General features: G+C 35.8%; 5 non-coding genes across 5 annotated transcripts; all 5 read left to right on the plus strand.

Annotated features, from left to right (window-relative positions):
• The first annotated feature begins 424 nt into the window (after positions 1 to 424).
• TRNAR-UCG (transfer RNA arginine (anticodon UCG)) lies at positions 425 to 497 on the plus strand. The gene has a single exon. It is a non-coding gene; the product is annotated as a tRNA-Arg (tRNA).
• A 1,714-nt stretch (positions 498 to 2,211) lies between these two features.
• Positions 2,212 to 2,284, plus strand: TRNAR-UCG (transfer RNA arginine (anticodon UCG)). Its single transcript has one exon. It is a non-coding gene; the product is annotated as a tRNA-Arg (tRNA).
• Positions 2,285 to 7,112: 4,828 nt separating this feature from the next.
• TRNAR-UCG (transfer RNA arginine (anticodon UCG)) lies at positions 7,113 to 7,185 on the plus strand. The gene has a single exon. It is a non-coding gene; the product is annotated as a tRNA-Arg (tRNA).
• A 1,726-nt stretch (positions 7,186 to 8,911) lies between these two features.
• On the plus strand, positions 8,912 to 8,984 carry TRNAR-UCG (transfer RNA arginine (anticodon UCG)). Its single transcript has one exon. It is a non-coding gene; the product is annotated as a tRNA-Arg (tRNA).
• A 6,626-nt stretch (positions 8,985 to 15,610) lies between these two features.
• TRNAR-UCG (transfer RNA arginine (anticodon UCG)) lies at positions 15,611 to 15,683 on the plus strand. The gene has a single exon. It is a non-coding gene; the product is annotated as a tRNA-Arg (tRNA).

The raw sequence follows: 15,683 nt of genomic DNA on the forward strand, positions 1-15,683 counted from the left end.
TGGTAAACTAATCTCTGGAGCTGGATCACATGAACATGTAAGTGAGAAATAATGTTTGTACTCACTGAATCTTGTGCCCCATGTGCCTTTTTCTTTGTTTAGATCCAATACTCCTTTTATTTTTTATATATCCACAGCATATTTCAATTGTTGCTTTCATAGATAATCAATAGCACAAATTAAGTAACATTATTATATATGCATTCACTTGTTCTTTATTGATTAATCTATCAAACTTGCATTTTTATTGTTTTTTACTCAGGAGTGGTGGTTTGCTTAAATTGGTTGGTTAACTGCAGTTAGCTCCTCATCCTGTCGCCAATGTGGGTAAAATTGAATACCAATTTGGATATTAAATACATTTGCCTATTATCAAAATGAACATAAGCATACTTCTGAGCATAGATCAGGCACTTTTTCGGTTGACCGCGTGGCCTAATGGATAAGGCGTCTGACTTCGAATCAGAAGATTGAGGGTTGGAGTCCCTTCGTAGTCATTTTTTTTTTATTCTCATAAAAAAACAATTGCACTTTATGTTCGAACTTCATGTGTACAGTATGTGGACGAGACACGAAGGGCACTGCAGTACCAGCACACACCACATGTTCATTATTTTAGGATAGATACAGTGAAATTTTCCCTTTCAGTTTTTGCTTTAGTTTTAGTGTCTGCTGGGACACACTGGGACACATATTCAACAAAGGTGGAACTGTTCAGAACTTGTGCTGTTCTGTTCACTGTACATATGCTAAAGGTGTTTTTTTCATAATTGTTTATGTGAGAAAGAGCTCACAAACGAAGGGTAATGCGGTACTGGAGTCATCCACAGTACAAACCACAAATAATTAGATGCTTTCTAAAATTGGCTAAATGAAAAATATTATAAAGAGTTAAACTAAAAAATACTTTAAAGTTGAATAGCTAAGTGTATTGTTACAATAGATGGGTACATGGCCAGAAAACATGCATGTACTATATAATCCTACAACATATCAAGTCAATGCGTTCCTAAACACCAGTGGTGCAATTGATTAGTGCATGTTACTTATGTGCCTGAGTTAAATGAGTTTAATCTTCACCTGAATATGGTTTTTACTTGCATTCTAACTAAGGAAATAGTTATAGGAAGCAGGCTATAGAAACATATTTTTTACAGCGTTACATAATTCATTTCAGTGCAAACATTTATTTAAAGGATAATATTCAGGAATACCTATTGGAAAACAAATTCATTAGTAATAGTCAGCATGGATTTATGAAGGATAGATCATGCCAAACTAACCTTATTTGTTTCTTTGATGAGGTAAGTAGGAATTTAGACCAGGGTAATGCATTTGATGTGGTAAACTTAGATTTTGCAAAGGCTTTTGATACGGTTCCACACAAGAGGTTGGTGTACAAAATAAAGCAAATTGGACTCAGTAAAAATGTTTGCATCTGGATTGAAAACTGGTTGAAGGATAGATAACAGAGGGTTGTCATAAATTGAACTTTTTTAGGTTGGGCTAAAGTTGTGAGTGGAGTACCTAAGGGATCGGCACAGGGGATGGACAATCTAACTTATGAGGAGACTGGGAAATGAAGGAAAGGACCTCCCAAAGTAGAGCTCAGGAAGAGGTGAAAAGGCAATCAATGTATAAATGCAATAAGAAAATGTGAATTAAATCCACAATAATTCATCCGGAGTAAGATCCTATTGTGCTCCTATGAAGGGTGTAAAACCAATAAACACATGTGGGGATGTCTTGGAAGACCATAATGTAAATCAACCTTACCCCCAACTGAATGGTAAACTAATCCCTGGAGCTGGATCACATGAACATGTAAGTGAGAAATAATGTTTGTGCTCACTGAATCTTGTGCCCCATGTGCCTTATTCTTTGTTTAGATCCAATACTCCTTTTATTTTTTATATATCCACAGCATATGTCAATTGTTGCTTTCATAGATAATCAATAGCACAAATTAAGTAACATTATTATATATGCATTCACTTGTTCTTTATTGATTAATCTATCAAACTTGCATTTTTATTGTTTTTTACTCAGGAGTGGTGGTTTGCTTAAATTGGTTGGTTAACTGCAGTTAGCTCCTCATCCTGTCGCCAATGTGGGTAAAATTGAATACCAATTTGGATATTAAATACATTTGCCTATTATGAAAATGAACATAAGCATACTTCTGAGCATAGATCAGGCACTTTTTCGGTTGACCGCGTGGCCTATTGGATAAGGCGTCTGACTTCGAATCAGAAGATTGAGGGTTTGAGTCCCTTCGTAGTCATTTTTTTTTTATTCTCATAAAAAAACAATTGCACTTTATGTTTGAACTTCATGTGTACAGTATGTGGACGAGACACGAAGGGCACTGCAGTACCAGCACACACCACATGTTCATTATTTTAGGATAGATACAGTGAAATTTTCCCTTTCAGTTTTTGCTTTAGTTTTAGTGTCTGCTGGGACACACTGGGACACATATTCAACAAAGGTGGAACTGTTCAGAACTTGTGCTGTTCTGTTCACTGTACATATGCTAAAGGTGTTTTTTTCATAATTGTTTATGTGAGAAAGAGCTCACAAACGAAGGGTAATGCGGTACTGGAGTCATCCACAGTACAAACCACAAATAATTAGATGCTTTCTAAAATTGGCTAAATGAAAAATATTATAAAGAGTTAAACTAAAAAATACTTTAAAGTTGAATAGCTAAGTGTATTGTTACAATAGATGGGTACATGGCCAGAAAACATGCATGTACTATATAATCCTACAACATATCAAGTCAATGCGTTCCTAAACACCAGTGGTGCAATTGATTAGTGCATGTTACTTATGTGCCTGAGTTAAATGAGTTTAATCTTCACCTGAATATGGTTTTTACTTGCATTCTAACTAAGGAAATAGTTATAGGAAGCAGGCTATAGAAACATATTTTTTACAGCGTTACATAATTCATTTCAGTGCAAACATTTATTTAAAGGATAATATTCAGGAATACCTATTGGAAAACAAATTCATTAGTAATAGTCAGCATGGATTTATGAAGGATAGATCATGCCAAACTAACCTTATTTGTTTCTTTGATGAGGTAAGTAGGAATTTAGACCAGGATAATGCATTTGATGTGGTAAACTTAGATTTTGCAAAGGCTTTTGATATGGTATCACACAAGAGGTTGGTGTACAAAATAAAGAAAATTGGACTCAGTAATAATATATGCACCTGGATTGAAAACTGGTTAAAGGACAGACAACAGAGGGTTGTCATAAATGGAACTTTTTCAGGTTGGGCTAAAGTCGTGAGTGGAGTACCTCAAGGATCGGTACTGGGACCCCTGCTTTTTAACTTGTTTATTAATGACCATGAGGTTGGGATCAAGAGCAAAGTCTCCATCTTTGCTGATGATACTAAATTGTGTAAGGTAATAGAATAAGAGCAGGATGTAATTTCTCTCCAGAAGGAGTTGGAGAGACTGGAAACGTGGGCAGGTAAATGGCAAATGAAGTTTAATACAGATAAATGTAAGGTTATGCATTTGGGATGCAAGAATAAAAAGGCGACTTACAAATTAAATGGAGATATATTGGGGGAATTCTTGATGAGAAGGATTTAGGAGTGCTTGTAGACAGCAGGCTTAGCAATAGTGCCCAATGTCATGCAGTAGCTACAAAGGCAAACAAGATTTTATCTTGCATCAAACGGGCAATGGATGGAAGGGAAGTAAACATATTTATGCCCCTTTACAAAGCATTAGTAAGACCACAACTTGAATATGGAGTACAATTTTGGGCACCAATCCTAAGAAAAGACAATATGGAACTAGAGAGAGTGCAGAGACGAGCCACCACATTAATAAAGGGGATGGACATTCTAACTTATGAGGAGAGGCTAGCTATATTGGATTTGTTTACATTAGAAAAGAGGCGTCTAAGAGGGGATATGATAACTATATACAAATATATTCAGGGACAAAACAAGGAGCTTTCAAAAGAACTATTCATCCCACGGACAGTACAAAGGACTCGGGGCCATCCCTTAAGGTTGGAGGAAAGGAAATTTCACCAGAAACAAAGGAAAGGGTTTTTTACAGTAAGGGCAGTTAAAATGTGGAATTCATTACCCATGGAGACTGTGATGGCAAATACAATAGATTTGTTCAAAAAAAGGTTGGACATCTTTTTAGATGGGAAAGGTATACAGGGATATACCAAATAAATATACATGGGAAGGATGTTGATCCAGGGATTAATCCGATTGCCAATTCTTGGAGTCAGGAAGGAATTAATTTTTCCCCTTAATGGGGTTTTTTGTTTGCCTTCCTCTGGATCAATAAGTAAGTATAGATATAGAATAAAGTATCTGTTGTCTAAATTTAGCATAAGTTGAGCTTGATGGACGTACGTCTTTTTTCAACCACATCTACTATGTAAATATGTAACTGAATCTTGTGCCCCATGTGCATTATTCTTTGTTTAGATCCAATACTCCTTTTATTTTTTATATATCCACAGCATATTTCAATTGTTACTTTCATAGATTATCAATAGCATATTTTAAGTAACATTATTATATATGCATTCACTTGTTCTCTATTGATTAATCTATCAAACTTGCATTTTTATTGTTTTTTACTCAGGAGTGGTGGTTTGCTGTAATTGGTTGGTTAACTGCAGTTAGCTCCTCATCTTGTCGCCAATTTGGGTAAAATTGAATACCAAGTAGGATATTAAATAAATTTGCCTATTATCAATATGAACATAAGCATACTTCTGAGCGTGGCCTAATGGCTACGGCGTCTGACTTCGAATCAGAAGATTGAGGGTTCGAGTCCCTTTGTGGTCGTTTTTTTATATTCTCATTAAAAAACAATTGCACGTTATATTTGTACTTCATGTGTACAGTATGTGGACGAGACACGAAGGGCACTTCAGTACCAGCACACACCACGTGTTCATTATTTTAGGATAGATACAGTGAAAGTTTCCCTTTCAGTTTTTGCTTTAGTTTAATGTCTGCTGGGACACACTGGGACACATATTCAACCAAGGTGGAACTGTTCAGAACTCGTGCTGTTCTGTTCACTGTTTTATTCAATGTACATATGCTAAAAGTGTTTTTTTTCATAATTGTTTATGTGAGAAAGAGCTCACAAACGATGGGTAATGCGGTACTGGAGTCATCCACAGTACAAACCACAAATAATTAGATGCTTTCTAAAATTGGCTAAATGAAAAATATTATAAAGAGTTAAACTTAAAAATACTTTAAAGTTGAATAGCTAAGTGTATTGTTACAATAGATGGGTACATGGCCAGAAAACATGCATGTACTATGTAATACTACAACATATCAAGTCAATGCATTCCTAAACTCCAGTGGTGCAATTGATTAGTGCATGTTACTTATGTGGCTGAGTTTAATGTGTTTGATCTTCACCTGAATATGGTTTTTACTTGCATTCTTACTAAGGAAATAGTTATAGGAAGCAGGCTATAGAAACATATTTTTTGCAGCGTTACTTAATTCATTTCAGTGCAAACATTTATTTAAAGGATAATATTCAGGAATACCTATTGGAAAACAAATTCATTAGTAATAGTCAGCATGGATTTATGAAGGATAGATCATGCCAAACTAACCTTATTTGTTTATTTGATGAGGTAAGTAGGAATTTAGACCAGGGTAATGCAGTTGATGTGGTAAACTTAGATTTTGCAAAGGCTTTTGATACGGTTCCACACAAGAGGTTGGTGTACAAAATAAAGCAAATTGGACTCAGTAAAATGTTTGCACCTGGATTGAAAACTGGTTGAAGGATAGACAACAGAGGGTTGTCATAAATTGAACTTTTTCAGGTTGGGCTAAAGTTGTGAGTGGAGTACCTAAGGGATCGGCACTGGGACCCCTGCTTTTTAACTTGCTTATTAATGACTTCGTGGTTGGCATCGAGAGCAAAGTCTCCATCTTTGCTGATGATAATAAATTGTGTAAGGTAGTACAATCAGAGCAGGATGTAATTTCTCTCCAGAAGAACTTGGAGAGACTGGAAACGTGGGCAGGTAAATGGCAGATGAGGTTTAATACAGATAAATGTAAGGTTATGCATTTGGGATGCAAGAATAAACTGGCGACTTACACATTAAATGGGGATAAATTGGGGGAATCCTTGATGGAGAAGGATTTAGGAATGCTTGTAGACAGCAGGCTTAGCAATAGTGCCCAAAGTCATGCAATAGCTGCAAAGGCAAACAAGATCTTATCTTGCATTAAATAGGCAATGGATGGAAGGGAAGTAAACATAATTATGCCCCTTTACAAAGCATTAGTTAGACCACACCTTGAATATGGCGTACAATTGTGGCCACCACACCTTAGAAAACACATTCTGGAATTAGTGAGTGCAGAGAAGAGCCCCCAAATTAATAAAGGGGATGAACAATCTAATTTATGAGCAGACTGGGAAATGGAGGAAAAGACCTCCCAAAAAAGACCTCCCAAAGTAGTGCTCAGAAAGAGGTGAAAAGGCAACCAATGTATAAATGCAATAAGAAAATGTGAATTAAATCCACAATAATTCATCCGGAGTAAGATCCTATTGTGCTCCTATGAAGGGTGTAAAACCAATAAACACATGTGGGGATGTCTTGGAAGACCATAATGTAAATCAACCTGACACCGAACTGAATGGTAAACTAATCTCTGGAGCTGGATCACATGAACATGTAAGTGAGAAATAATGTTTGTACTCACTGAATCTTGTGCCCTATGTGCCTTTTTCTTTGTTTAGATCCAATACTCCTTTTATTTTTTATATATCCACAGCATATTTCAATTGTTGCTTTCATAGATAATCAATAGCACAAATTAAGTAACATTATTATATATGCATTCACTTGTTCTTTATTGATTAATCTATCAAACTTGCATTTTTATTGTTTTTTACTCAGGAGTGGTGGTTTGCTTAAATTGGTTGGTTAACTGCAGTTAGCTCCTCATCCTGTCGCCAATGTGGGTAAAATTGAATACCAATTTGGATATTAAATACATTTGCCTATTATCAAAATGAACATAAGCATACTTCTGAGCATAGATCAGGCACTTTTTCGGTTGACCGCGTGGCCTAATGGATAAGGCGTCTGACTTCGAATCAGAAGATTGAGGGTTGGAGTCCCTTCGTAGTCATTTTTTTTTTATTCTCATAAAAAAACAATTGCACTTTATGTTTGAACTTCATGTGTACAGTATGTGGACGAGACACGAAGGGCACTGCAGTACCAACACACACCACATGTTCATTATTTTAGGATAGATACAGTGAAATTTTCCCTTTCAGTTTTTGCTTTAGTTTTAGTGTCTGCTGGGACACACTGGGACACATATTCAACAAAGGTGGAACTGTTCAGAACTTGTGCTGTTCTGTTCACTGTGTTATTCAATGTACATATGCTAAAGGTGTTTTTTTCATAATTGTTTATGTGAGAAAGAGCTCACAAACGAAGGGTAATGCGGTACTGGAGTCATCCACAGTACAAACCACAAATAATTAGATGCTTTCTAAAATTGGCTAAATGAAAAATATTATAAAGAGTTAAACTAAAAAATACTTTAAAGTTGAATAGCTAAGTGTATTGTTACAATAGATGGGTACATGGCCAGAAAACATGCATGTACTATATAATCCTACAACATATCAAGTCAATGCGTTCCTAAACACCAGTGGTGCAATTGATTAGTGCATGTTACTTATGTGCCTGAGTTAAATGAGTTTAATCTTCACCTGAATATGGTTTTTACTTGCATTCTAACTAAGGAAATAGTTATAGGAAGCAGGCTATAGAAACATATTTTTTACAGCGTTACATAATTCATTTCAGTGCAAACATTTATTTAAAGGATAATATTCAGGAATACCTATTGGAAAACAAATTCATTAGTAATAGTCAGCATGGATTTATGAAGGATAGATCATGCCAAACTAACCTTATTTGTTTCTTTGATGAGGTAAGTAGGAATTTAGACCAGGGTAATGCATTTGATGTGGTAAACTTAGATTTTGCAAAGGCTTTTGATACGGTTCCACACAAGAGGTTGGTGTACAAAATAAAGCAAATTGGACTCAGTAAAAATGTTTGCATCTGGATTGAAAACTGGTTGAAGGATAGATAACAGAGGGTTGTCATAAATTGAACTTTTTTAGGTTGGGCTAAAGTTGTGAGTGGAGTACCTAAGGGATCGGCACAGGGGATGGACAATCTAACTTATGAGGAGACTGGGAAATGAAGGAAAGGACCTCCCAAAGTAGAGCTCAGGAAGAGGTGAAAAGGCAATCAATGTATAAATGCAATAAGAAAATGTGAATTAAATCCACAATAATTCATCCGGAGTAAGATCCTATTGTGCTCCTATGAAGGGTGTAAAACCAATAAACACATGTGGGGATGTCTTGGAAGACCATAATGTAAATCAACCTTACCCCCAACTGAATGGTAAACTAATCCCTGGAGCTGGATCACATGAACATGTAAGTGAGAAATAATGTTTGTGCTCACTGAATCTTGTGCCCCATGTGCCTTATTCTTTGTTTAGATCCAATACTCCTTTTATTTTTTATATATCCACAGCATATTTCAATTGTTGCTTTCATAGATAATCAATAGCACAAATTAAGTAACATTATTATATATGCATTCACTTGTTCTTTATTGATTAATCTATCAAACTTGCATTTTTATTGTTTTTTACTCAGGAGTGGTGGTTTGCTTAAATTGGTTGGTTAACTGCAGTTAGCTCCTCATCCTGTCGCCAATGTGGGTAAAATTGAATACCAATTTGGATATTAAATACATTTGCCTATTATCAAAATGAACATAAGCATACTTCTGAGCATAGATCAGGCACTTTTTCGGTTGACCGCGTGGCCTATTGGATAAGGCGTCTGACTTCGAATCAGAAGATTGAGGGTTTGAGTCCCTTCGTAGTCATTTTTTTTTTATTCTCATAAAAAAACAATTGCACTTTATGTTTGAACGTCATGTGTACAGTATGTGGACGAGACACGAAGGGCACTGCAGTACCAGCACACACCACATGTTCATTATTTTAGGATAGATACAGTGAAATTTTCCCTTTCAGTTTTTGCTTTAGTTTTAGTGTCTGCTGGGACACACTGGGACACATATTCAACAAAGGTGGAACTGTTCAGAACTTGTGCTGTTCTGTTCACTGTACATATGCTAAAGGTGTTTTTTTCATAATTGTTTATGTGAGAAAGAGCTCACAAACGAAGGGTAATGCGGTACTGGAGTCATCCACAGTACAAACCACAAATAATTAGATGCTTTCTAAAATTGGCTAAATGAAAAATATTATAAAGAGTTAAACTAAAAAATACTTTAAAGTTGAATAGCTAAGTGTATTGTTACAATAGATGGGTACATGGCCAGAAAACATGCATGTACTATATAATCCTACAACATATCAAGTCAATGCGTTCCTAAACACCAGTGGTGCAATTGATTAGTGCATGTTACTTATGTGCCTGAGTTAAATGAGTTTAATCTTCACCTGAATATGGTTTTTACTTGCATTCTAACTAAGGAAATAGTTATAGGAAGCAGGCTATAGAAACATATTTTTTACAGCGTTACATAATTCATTTCAGTGCAAACATTTATTTAAAGGATAATATTCAGGAATACCTATTGGAAAACAAATTCATTAGTAATAGTCAGCATGGATTTATGAAGGATAGATCATGCCAAACTAACCTTATTTGTTTCTTTGATGAGGTAAGTAGGAATTTAGACCAGGATAATGCATTTGATGTGGTAAACTTAGATTTTGCAAAGGCTTTTGATATGGTATCACACAAGAGGTTGGTGTACAAAATAAAGAAAATTGGACTCAGTAATAATATATGCACCTGGATTGAAAACTGGTTAAAGGACAGACAACAGAGGGTTGTCATAAATTGAACTTTTTCAGGTTGGGCTAAAGTCGTGAGTGGAGTACCTCAAGGATCGGTACTGGGACCCCTGCTTTTTAACTTGTTTATTAATGACCATGAGGTTGGGATCAAGAGCAAAGTCTCCATCTTTGCTGATGATACTAAATTGTGTAAGGTAATAGAATAAGAGCAGGATGTAATTTCTCTCCAGAAGGAGTTGGAGAGACTGGAAACGTGGGCAGGTAAATGGCAAATGAAGTTTAATACAGATAAATGTAAGGTTATGCATTTGGGATGCAAGAATAAAAAGGCGACTTACAAATTAAATGGAGATATATTGGGGGAATTCTTGATGAGAAGGATTTAGGAGTGCTTGTAGACAGCAGGCTTAGCAATAGTGCCCAATGTCATGCAGTAGCTACAAAGGCAAACAAGATCTTATCTTGCATCAAACGGGCAATGGATGGAAGGGAAGTAAACATATTTATGCCCCTTTACAAAGCATTAGTAAGACCACAACTTGAATATGGAGTACAATTTTGGGCACCAATCCTAAGAAAAGACAATATGGAACTAGAGAGAGTGCAGAGACGAGCCACCACATTAATAAAGGGGTTGGACATTCTAACTTATGAGGAGAGGCTAGCTATATTGGATTTGTTTACATTAGAAAAGAGGCGTCTAAGAGGGGATATGATAACTATATACAAATATATTCAGGGACAAAACAAGGAGCTTTCAAAAGAACTATTCATCCCACGGACAGTACAAAGGACTCGGGGCCATCCCTTAAGGTTGGAGGAAAGGAAATTTCACCAGAAACAAAGGAAAGGGTTTTTTACAGTAAGGGCAGTTAAAATGTGGAATTCATTACCCATGGAGACTGTGATGGCAAATACAATAGATTTGTTCAAAAAAAGGTTGGACATCTTTTTAGATGGGAAAGGTATACAGGGATATACCAAATAAATATACATGGGAAGGATGTTGATCCAGGGATTAATCCGATTGCCAATTCTTGGAGTCAGGAAGGAATTAATTTTTCCCCTTAATGGGGTTTTTTGTTTGCCTTCCTCTGGATCAATAAGTAAGTATAGATATAGAATAAAGTATCTGTTGTCTAAATTTAGCATAAGTTGAGCTTGATGGACGTACGTCTTTTTTCAACCACATCTACTATGTAAATATGTAACTGAATCTTGTGCCCCATGTGCATTATTCTTTGTTTAGATCCAATACTCCTTTTATTTTTTATATATCCACAGCATATTTCAATTGTTACTTTCATAGATTATCAATAGCATATTTTAAGTAACATTATTATATATGCATTCACTTGTTCTCTATTGATTAATCTATCAAACTTGCATTTTTATTGTTTTTTACTCAGGAGTGGTGGTTTGCTGTAATTGGTTGGTTAACTGCAGTTAGCTCCTCATCTTGTCGCCAATTTGGGTAAAATTGAATACCAAGTAGGATATTAAATAAATTTGCCTATTATCAATATGAACATAAGCATACTTCTGAGCGTGGCCTAATGGCTACGGCGTCTGACTTCGAATCAGAAGATTGAGGGTTCGAGTCCCTTCGTGGTCGTTTTTTTATATTCTCATTAAAAAACAATTGCACGTTATATTTGTACTTCATGTGTACAGTATGTGGACGAGACACGAAGGGCACTTCAGTACCAGCACACACCACGTGTTCATTATTTTAGGATAGATACAGTGAAAGTTTCCCTTTCAGTTTTTGCTTTAGTTTAATGTCTGCTGGGACACACTGGGACACATATTCAACCAAGGTGGAACTGTTCAGAACTCGTGCTGTTCTGTTCACTGTTTTATTCAATGTACATATGCTAAAAGTGTTTTTTTCATAATTGTTTATGTGAGAAAGAGCTCACAAACGATGGGTAATGCGGTACTGGAGTCATCCACAGTACAAACCACAAATAATTAGATGCTTTCTAAAATTGGCTAAATGAAAAATATTATAAAGAGTTAAACTTAAAAATACTTTAAAGTTGAATAGCTAAGTGTATTGTTACAATAGATGGGTACATGGCCAGAAAACATGCATGTACTATGTAATACTACAACATATCAAGTCAATGCATTCCTAAACTCCAGTGGTGCAATTGATTAGTGCATGTTACTTATGTGGCTGAGTTTAATGTGTTTGATCTTCACCTGAATATGGTTTTTACTTGCATTCTTACTAAGGAAATAGTTATAGGAAGCAGGCTATAGAAACATATTTTTTGCAGCGTTACTTAATTCATTTCAGTGCAAACATTTATTTAAAGGATAATATTCAGGAATACCTATTGGAAAACAAATTCATTAGTAATAGTCAGCATGGATTTATGAAGGATAGATCATGCCAAACTAACCTTATTTGTTTATTTGATGAGGTAAGTAGGAATTTAGACCAGGGTAATGCAGTTGATGTGGTAAACTTAGATTTTGCAAAGGCTTTTGATACGGTTCCACACAAGAGGTTGGTGTACAAAATAAAGCAAATTGGACTCAGTAAAATGTTTGCACCTGGATTGAAAACTGGTTGAAGGATAGACAACAGAGGGTTGTCATAAATTGAACTTTTTCAGGTTGGGCTAAAGTTGTGAGTGGAGTACCTAAGGGATCGGCACTGGGACCCCTGCTTTTTAACTTGCTTATTAATGACTTCGTGGTTGGCATCGAGAGCAAAGTCTCCATCTTTGCTGATGATAATAAATTGTGTAAGGTAGTACAATCAGAGCAGGATGTAATTTCTCTCCAGAAGAACTTGGAGAGACTGGAAACGTGGGCAGGTAAATGGCAGATGAGGTTTAATACAGATAAATGTAAGGTTATGCGTTTGGGATGCAAGAATAAACTGGCGACTTACACATTAAATGGGGATAAATTGGGGGAATCCTTGATGGAGAAGGATTTAGGAATGCTTGTAGACAGCAGGCTTAGCAATAGTGCCCAAAGTCATGCAATAGCTGCAAAGGCAAACAAGATCTTATCTTGCATTAAATAGGCAATGGATGGAAGGGAAGTAAACATAATTATGCCCCTTTACAAAGCATTAGTTAGACCACACCTTGAATATGGCGTACAATTGTGGCCACCACACCTTAGAAAACACATTCTGGAATTAGTGAGTGCAGAGAAGAGCCCCCAAATTAATAAAGGGGATGAACAATCTAATTTATGAGCAGACTGGGAAATGGAGGAAAAGACCTCCCAAAAAAGACCTCCCAAAGTAGTGCTCAGAAAGAGGTGAAAAGGCAACCAATGTATAAATGCAATAAGAAAATGTGAATTAAATCCACAATAATTCATCCGGAGTAAGATCCTATTGTGCTCCTATGAAGGGTGTAAAACCAATAAACACATGTGGGGATGTCTTGGAAGACCATAATGTAAATCAACCTGACACCGAACTGAATGGTAAACTAATCTCTGGAGCTGGATCACATGAACATGTAAGTGAGAAATAATGTTTGTACTCACTGAATCTTGTGCCCCATGTGCCTTTTTCTTTGTTTAGATCCAATACTCCTTTTATTTTTTATATATCCACAGCATATTTCAATTGTTGCTTTCATAGATAATCAATAGCACAAATTAAGTAACATTATTATATATGCATTCACTTGTTCTTTATTGATTAATCTATCAAACTTGCATTTTTATTGTTTTTTACTCAGGAGTGGTGGTTTGCTTAAATTGGTTGGTTAACTGCAGTTAGCTCCTCATCCTGTCGCCAATGTGGGTAAAATTGAATACCAATTTGGATATTAAATACATTTGCCTATTATCAAAATGAACATAAGCATACTTCTGAGCATAGATCAGGCACTTTTTTGGTTGACCGCGTGGCCTAATGGATAAGGCGTCTGACTTCGAATCAGAAGATTGAGGGTTGGAGTACCTTCGTAGTCATTTTTTTTTTATTCTCATAAAAAAACAATTGCACTTTATGTTTGAACTTCATGTGTACAATATGTGGACGAGACACGAAGGGCACTGCAGTACCAGCACACACCACATGTTCATTATTTTAGGATAGATACAGTGAAATTTTCCCTTTCAGTTTTTGCTTTAGTTTTAGTGTCTGCTGGGACACACTGGGACACATATTCAACAAAGGTGGAACTGTTCAGAACTTGTGCTGTTCTGTTCACTGTGTTATTCAATGTACATATGCTAAAGGTGTTTTTTTCATAATTGTTTATGTGAGAAAGAGCTCACAAACAAAGGGTAATGCGGTACTGGAGTCATCCACAGTACAAACCACAAATAATTAGATGCTTTCTAAAATTGGCTAAATGAAAAATATTATAAAGAGTTAAACTAAAAAATACTTTAAAGTTGAATAGCTAAGTGTATTGTTACAATAGATGGGTACATGGCCAGAAAACATGCATGTACTATATAATCCTACAACATATCAAGTCAATGCGTTCCTAAACACCAGTGGTGCAATTGATTAGTGCATGTTACTTATGTGCCTGAGTTAAATGAGTTTAATCTTCACCTGAATATGGTTTTTACTTGCATTCTAACTAAGGAAATAGTTATAGGAAGCAGGCTATAGAAACATATTTTTTACAGCGTTACATAATTCATTTCAGTGCAAACATTTATTTAAAAGATAATATTCAGGAATACCTATTGGAAAACAAATTCATTAGTAATAGTCAGCATGGATTTATGAAGGATAGATCATGCCAAACTAACCTTATTTGTTTCTTTGATGAGGTAAGTAGGAATTTAGACCAGGGTAATGCATTTGATGTGGTAAACTTAGATTTTGCAAAGGCTTTTGATACGGTTCCACACAAGAGGTTGGTGTACAAAATAAAGCAAATTGGACTCAGTAAAAATGTTTGCATCTGGATTGAAAACTGGTTGAAGGATAGATAACAGAGGGTTGTCATAAATTGAACTTTTTTAGGTTGGGCTAAAGTTGTGAGTGGAGTACCTAAGGGATCGGCACAGGGGATAGACAATCTAACTTATGAGGAGACTGGGAAATGAAGGAAAGGACCTCCCAAAGTAGAGCTCAGGAAGAGGTGAAAAGGCAATCAATGTATAAATGCAATAAGAAAATGTGAATTAAATCCACAATAATTCATCCGGAGTAAGATCCTATTGTGCTCCTATGAAGGGTGTAAAACCAATAAACACATGTGGGGATGTCTTGGAAGACCATAATGTAAATCAACCTTACCCCCAACTGAATGGTAAACTAATCCCTGGAGCTGGATCACATGAACATGTAAGTGAGAAATAATGTTTGTGCTCACTGAATCTTGTGCCCCATGTGCCTTATTCTTTGTTTAGATCCAATACTCCTTTTATTTTTTATATATCCACAGCATATGTCAATTGTTGCTTTCATAGATAATCAATAGCACAAATTAAGTAACATTATTATATATGCATTCACTTGTTCTTTATTGATTAATCTATCAAACTTGCATTTTTATTGTTTTTTAGTCAGGAGTGGTGGTTTGCTTAAATTGGTTGGTTAACTGCAGTTAGCTCCTCATCCTGTCGCCAATGTGGGTAAAATTGAATACCAATTTGGATATTAAATACATTTGCCTATTATCAAAATGAACATAAGCATACTTCTGAGCATAGATCAGGCACTTTTTCGGTTGACCGCGTGGCCTATTGGATAAGGCGTCTGACTTCGAATCAGAAGATTGAGGGTTTGAGTCCCTTCGTAGTCA

The sequence above is a fragment of the Ascaphus truei genome, chromosome 16, assembly GCF_040206685.1.
Source record: "Ascaphus truei isolate aAscTru1 chromosome 16, aAscTru1.hap1, whole genome shotgun sequence".
Taxonomy (NCBI): domain Eukaryota; kingdom Metazoa; phylum Chordata; class Amphibia; order Anura; family Ascaphidae; genus Ascaphus; species Ascaphus truei.